The sequence below is a fragment of the Haliaeetus leucocephalus genome, unplaced genomic scaffold (genome assembly GCF_000737465.1).
Source record: "Haliaeetus leucocephalus isolate CR32 unplaced genomic scaffold, Haliaeetus_leucocephalus-4.0 Scaffold848, whole genome shotgun sequence".
NCBI classification, from domain to species: domain Eukaryota; kingdom Metazoa; phylum Chordata; class Aves; order Accipitriformes; family Accipitridae; genus Haliaeetus; species Haliaeetus leucocephalus.
In genome coordinates, this window is record NW_010973284.1 from 13,661,996 (window position 1) to 13,668,975 (window position 6,980).

General features: G+C 40.3%; 1 long non-coding RNA gene across 1 annotated transcript; it reads right to left on the bottom strand.

Moving 5' to 3' along the window:
* Positions 1–3,311: 3,311 nt before the first annotated feature.
* Positions 3,312–6,928, bottom strand: LOC104841113. Its single transcript, XR_775328.1, has 3 exons — positions 6,843–6,928; positions 3,480–3,798; positions 3,312–3,388 (listed from the first exon to the last, which is right to left on the bottom strand). It is a non-coding gene; the product is annotated as an uncharacterized LOC104841113 (long non-coding RNA).
* Positions 6,929–6,980: the final 52 nt, after the last annotated feature.

The following is a 6,980-nucleotide window of genomic DNA, read 5'->3' on the forward strand; positions in this document are numbered from 1 at the left end:
GCTAGCACCATAGATATTTCTCCTTCTAGCTTTGTCAGTCAAACACAAACCAAAAATAGATCTACAAATACTAAATAAACTTTCTAAGCTGGTTTCTTGGCTCTTTTTTTTTTTTTCAGATACAAAGTAGCTTTTACTGTTTGTTTCTTGCAAGGATTTTTTTTTTAATAGAATCACACCTATGAATATGATACTGTAATTTTTTTTGCTTATTATTTCTCCTAATGAAACATTACCGGTCTAAATGTTCTTTTAGAGGTTTAGCTTTCTGGCTTGTAAGTGTGAGGAAAAGGCACTGCGGACACACATGATTAAAGAACATCCACTGTAATCCTCTGAGCCTGGAACAACTCCTCATTCGTGGCACTAGCAATAAAAAGAAATCAAAGACAGACACTGAGAAGAAATTGGAGCATTTAAAGGCTCAAACTCTGGAAATACCAGAAACTACTGGAAAAGAAGGCAAGAACACTTCAATGTACAATGGAAGCAGTAAGTGTTATTTAAAAGCAAGTCAACCAGAAAGAGGTTTTCCTTCTGAAAACAGCAAGTGCTGATGCATTTGGCATATTTAACAGTTTTCAGCAATCCAAGCAAAGGAGGATATTCATGAAGCTGTTACAAAAAATTGAGGAGTATTGCATTCTAAATAAAAATGAAGCATATGAAAGTCATATGCTTTGAACCTGAAGGTTTTAAAGTATTTTGTAGTTTATAAGATTGGGGAGACAATTTCATCTGTTACAGATGTTACAATAAAGCATGGAATCAGCCCGCCTTAGGGTAAGATCTAATGAAGATTTGTAGATTAAAAAAAACAAACTTCCAATTTTAAAAAGCCACTGTTTTTCAACAGAAAGTAGAGCAAATAATACAGAAACAGACTCCTGGGAGAAGCAGACTCCAGATGAGGCAATTTAGAATCTGCCAAGAAACTAATACATGAATAAGTGTTGGACTGGACAGTGCTCTGACACCTTAGATATGACCAAGAGCTCAAAATAGCATAAGACAAAGATATTAGATGCAGAAAAGCACACAGAGCTTGAAATCATAAGCAAGAAATAACAACACAGATAAAGCAGATGGGAGAAGCTGAACGTTAGGCAAAAGCTTGTCTTAATTTGACTGCAAGCGCCAGGGGTCTGAACCATGAAGAAACTGCATGTTGCTGACACCTCTGCCTTGGATGACTGTTTTCTTAAGAACAAAGGACACTTGCAGAAAAAAGATGCGTGTGTGCAGAAGAAATAATAACGATGAGAGCAAATGGGACGTATTACCTTCAATTAGTCATGTGTGCACAGCTCCTACTATTTCCAGGAACTGCGCTGTAGCCCTAAGAGAAAATCAACAGATTGTAGAAAGATAAATGGGTATTAGGAAAATGATTTTGTTTCTGTTTAAAAAATGTGCTTCTAGATATAAATAATAAACCAGGAAAAACATCTTTTTCTATTTTTAGATGGCACTACTAAACATATTACAGCTGAAGAGCTGATTATGCATTAAAAAGCTTTTTCACTAGACTTCTTTACCTAATACAATGATATGTGACAGTGGGACACAATTTACAGGACATGCATTTGAGCAGAATACAGTGAAGCTTAGATTTAGATATGTGACTACTAGTCCTTCATCATTCCTAATTTACTGGGTGCAGAGTATGTACAAAAGCCTGGTGAACTCTTTGTGTGAAGTCTCTTAGTTAGAATTGAAGTGACCTTCATTTAACATAGCCTACTCCACTTCCAAAGTGAGTTAGGCTAAATTGAATTAAGGTCATTTTTAATTCTGAAGAAGAATACATACTGAGGCATTTAATATAGCTTAGTCTACTTTAAATTAACAGCTGTAATTAACTTGGAGATCTCTGTAGAAAAGACCTAAAAAGAGAAATTAAAAAACATCACAATTTTTGGTTTTAATCTTCTTTATTCTGTAAAAGGTAAGTGATTCAGAGTCTCAATATACAGTAAGAACAAACAAACATCAGTATAATATTGATCACCTCTCAATTATGGTAAGCACGCAGATAATGAAGTCAACTACCCTGAAAGTGTTTTGCTATATAGTTTTTTAAACAGCTATGCATTTGAATAACTTTGACTACACAAGTAGTATTTCCATTCAAATGTGTGACTAGACTGGAATCTAATGTCAGACAACTATACCATCAATTTTGAGTTTCATTCCTTCCATAGTTCATGTGTAGCAATCAAAAACCATTGCTGAACTACTAAAAATACAAGAACAAAATATGCAATAAAATTTTTTGTTGTTTTTTTCTCTACTCAATTTTTGTACATCATCAAGTATTCAGAAGTGCAGCAAATCAAGATAGTATAAAATACCTTGCTTTTCTTAGGTTGAGCAATCTGTCATGGATTCAAAAAAATTTGGAACACCTGTGTAGAAAAGCAAAGGACTTCTCTCGACGTGGAAACCTTTAAAATGAGCATGATGGCGGCCAGATACCCACAGAAGGATCACAAAGTCAATTACAGAAGCAGGTCAGTAAGAATTTTACTTAACAGTAATTAGCAATTTCTTCTGGATCACAAATTTGCAGGTGGTATCTTCTACAAATATGGAATAATCTGCAGAACAATTATAAGCAACTGAAAAAACTGCTGTTTGCCTGATAGCAAGAGACTACACCCTCTCCCGAATTATCATGGGAGATGAAGGCCAAGAACTGAGCAGCTGGACTTGCCCATTAAGGAAGTCCGTAGTTTATCTCTGCAAAAAACATGTCTATTCAGCAGAACATTGATCACAAGACAGCACCTGCCACCTCCTATGAATATATACCCACTATCCATAGAGAATTTGACAAATGCTATCCTGTCAAGGGGCAATACTAACAGCAAAAGCATAGCCAAAATGTACCTGTTTCTTTAAATTGTGTTCAAAACATCAGAAAAAAAACCCACCTTGCAACTTTATGGCTCTTGAGAGGTTTGTGGTGAAATAAGTGTAGTTCAAAATCAATAGGGAACATATAAACCCTTTGCTTCTATGTTTACATGGTTTTTTTGACCAGTGGCTATCCTGGGAAACGTCTAATGCCAAGAAGGGAAGGGTGGCAGTGGTGAAGTGTTGGCTGCTGGTGTAAACTTCCTTTGGAGCATTTTGCTTTAAGTGTACCTAGTAACATTGAAGGAAGCCCAAGTTACCCTTAATTAAGAACCCCTCCTTTGAACCAAAGTGTCCCTCAAAACTGTAACAGTCACAGTGTGCAGAACACCTTCCTGAGGCTCCAGATTTCTTCTGCATTCATAGTCGGAGGGCGTCAAAGAACATCCTTAAGGAGATCTGGCAGAGCAAGTTGTTGGCCAAGTTGCTCTAGCTTCATTGTAAATTCAGGGGCTGGCAATCTCACATACTGTGGAAACACAATGTAAGACCTTTCACTCCTCTCTGTGAGGATGGGTCCTCAGCAAGAATGAATTAGGCATCAGTGGATTTGGTCTTACCTGCACAAGGATGTACTTCATCGCTCTCTGAATAGCTAGTGCAGGGAGCAGGGGGAATTGCTGTACTCCCGCTTTCATCCTTTCCCTTAGCACATCCACATGACATAATTGATATATTCTTGGCAGGTCTGAAATTATGCTGCAGTGATGAATATTCCTGTTTCTGGGTCAGAAGCTGTAAAATTTGGAAAATAACTTCCATATTCACAAAGATATACATATGCTTCTTGGCACGTTAGCAATGTGCTAGAAAAACATCCCACGCTGGCAGAGCAGGGGTTAGCTGAGAGCAGGAAATGTGCCAGTAGTCTGGAACAACCTGAAGGGAAAACAAAGAGTTAAATGCCAAATATATCAGTCTGCTTAGGAGTAGAGAAGGAGGCTGCCAGGGGTATTCAAAGATGCAGGAATGTGGGATTTGAGGAAGAGCAGTCAAATCCGGTATTCAAACCCTGCAATTTACAGGCACTGCTGCAATGGTATGGCAGGCTGGCCATATAAAGAGAATTACAACTAAGGCAGGTACATATTCATAACCTGAGCAGAGCCTACATCCTCAGGGTAAGAATTATCACTACAGACGGGCAAAACCATCAATCTATATACACCAAGCCCTTGCAATGCAGGCACACCGTAAACGCGAGGGAAGAAACTTACGATGCGTAATGATTTAAATTTAGTGACTTGTTTTGAATGTGTATTGAAAACAACTGCTGCAGTTGCTACAGAAATGCCGCTATCTCATCTAGAAATTGGAGTGATTATGGAGTGAAATGATATGTGGTTCCAGAAGTAATTACCATCTGAAAAAGTGATTTCCATTAAAAGCACGTGAGAGCCTTTGATCTAACAGAAATTTATCTTTTCTATCCTGAAATGACCCTCTCATTTTTAGTTCTGAGTCTATGTAGACAGGGAATATGCAAGTTTCATGAGGGAACTATACATCTGCTACAGAGCTTTAGGCTTTATCAGAAAAAAGATTGGTCTTGGTAGGATATTCCTAATCGATAGTTCCCAACAAATATGTAGAAAAATGGATTAAAACCCACATATGTAGAAAAATGGATTAAAACCCACTGTGAGTCACTGAAACTACATCATTAAATGTGTATAGTTCTAAAACTGCTGAGCTGACTTTCTTAAGAGAGTATAGCTATTTTTTTAAATCTTATACAGATCAGCAAAACAAATGAAATCTGAATTTTCTAGGTTGCGCCATTGCTGAAATATTCTAACATATCCAAACAGAACATCTTTTCATATTTGCATGATTTGATTTTTCAACCAATTGTGTTGAAAGGAAGAAGACAAACTACTTTTGTATGAGCAGTGATATGAGGCATTTCAGCATGGAAGGATTTTATATAAGAAAACCAAAGGATTTTATGTAGGAAAATTAAGGCAAACCAAAGATTAGGGCTAGAATAAAAGTAGATGCTCTGAATGCTAAGTAAATATATACACATAACATATACGATCTATGCTACATTGGTATGTTCTGCAATTAGTGAATGAGTACTAACTTGTTTAATATAGCATAAGTTGTGTAAGTGGTGTGAACGAGAATGCAAATGTCCAGCCCTAAGTCCTTGTTTCTGTTATCTTCGCTTAGACATGTAATGCTAGGACCGTGGAAGTGCTTCACCTAATGTTTCACAGCGCTGTTGACTTCTATTTGTTATTTTTTTGATTATGAGAGTGTTTGGGTATAAGCATTCATGCAAATCTATCAGGCTGCATGTGTATTCAGAGCATGTGCTTATTTGAGAACTAGTGTCATGCATTGCTGCACACATATATGTGGTGCCATGTCTGTACGTGTAGGATTTTGCTGGACTACGTGCAACGACCAGCTGATCCTCGTCCACCAAATCCCGCAGGGCAGTAATGGCTATTGGACCTTGGTGGGTCCTCACATATAGAGCCTATGCAGCGTAATTTGCTAGTGAAGGGATGAGCTGTAATGGCAAGAATATGCTAAAGATGCTGCAGCATATCTCATTTGTTAGTGATGCTGCTGCTGTCTTCTCAAGGATATCAAAATGCCTGTCAGCACCTGGATGAAAATCAGCTGACTCAGATGCCATCTGGCCAAAATGAAAATGACGATGGCTGGAGCAGGGAAAACATTTAAAACTGGGGTAACATCTTTACCTATCTGTGATAGCATCTTCAGACATTTATTTAAATACTACAGCACCTCAGTTTTCTATTTTTTGTCATTGTCCGAGTGATCAAGATGGTCAATGGCAAAAGCACCCTCTTCTTTTCCCGAGCTAAGCTTCTCCTCCTGGTACAGATCCGGCCAGTGCAGTTCCCCTGCCCTTCCCTAGCAGAGCAAATTACCGGTAACTCACTGAACCTCTGGGTAAGCGTGTAAAGAACGCGGAGACTCCGGCTTTGGCAAAACGAGACAGTCCTCTTCAATAGTAGCAGCTTCACTGCCCCCAATGGTTTGCAGATTATTTCCTCACTATGCCTAAGTCTTGCTTCTGATCTTCAAAGCAATAAAGACCTGGCTTCCTCAGAGACTGCTGCTTTAATCATAAAAACACAGGTACTCCTCTGAAGCAAGCAGTATCACACAGATCAGGATAATGCAAGTGAAAAGGTGAAAATCAAGAGAAAGTCCCTTAATTGAAGCGTTCATTGACAGAACTTCAACCTACAAAACATCAAGATAATTCGGATGAGCGTTCCCCAAACTTTGCAGCTGGATAATCCGGGCAGCTTGTACCACTGTCAAGGCAGAGCCACGCGCTGGCTAGACCTGCCCGGTGTTCACATGCAGCGTACTCCACTGCACAGTCTCAGGAGACTGGAAATTTCCCAGAGGTGTCTGCTGTAGTGCGCATTAGCGCGTGTGCATAAAACCCCGTCTTGCAGAGAGTAAGGTAATTCAGTCTTAGGCCGTGGCAGCGTGAGCTGCACCGGCAGGCAGCTCCCGCTGTCAGGAGAGGATTTGGACGGCCCCTGTGAAAGACGGTAGCTGGGACGGCTGCAGCCAGAACAATTCGTGCAGCCTGCAGCCGTGGGGAAAGAATGCTGCCAGAAGAGGCTGGGTATCGCATAAATTGTCCTGGCAGAATATATACGGTTTGCGATCCATACGATTAGCACTTCTCTCCACTCTCCCCGCTTTAAGGCACATAAAACAGAGCCTTCTTTTTGATGAGCGTTTCCTTCCTGAGCCAAAACACTCCGAGCGTTTCACGTGGTAAACACATAGAGAGAGCTACGATCAACTCGAAAGTCACAATACCGCTTGAAAACGCGTAGCTGTAGCTATTTGCGACGTGAGCGGCAGCGAAAGGGGGGAGGCAAAAAAACCCAACAGCTCTTCGCTGGCAGCTCGCTTACTTTCGGCATTTTCCGTCGGCAGTCCGCTGAGCCACGCAAAAACAGGCTGGCAAGAGGCGGCAAGCGCGACTGGTCCTCGTGTCGGCTGCCGGGGCGCGGGCCCGGCCGTCGCCCGCGGGGGCAGCGGCGGGGTGGGCG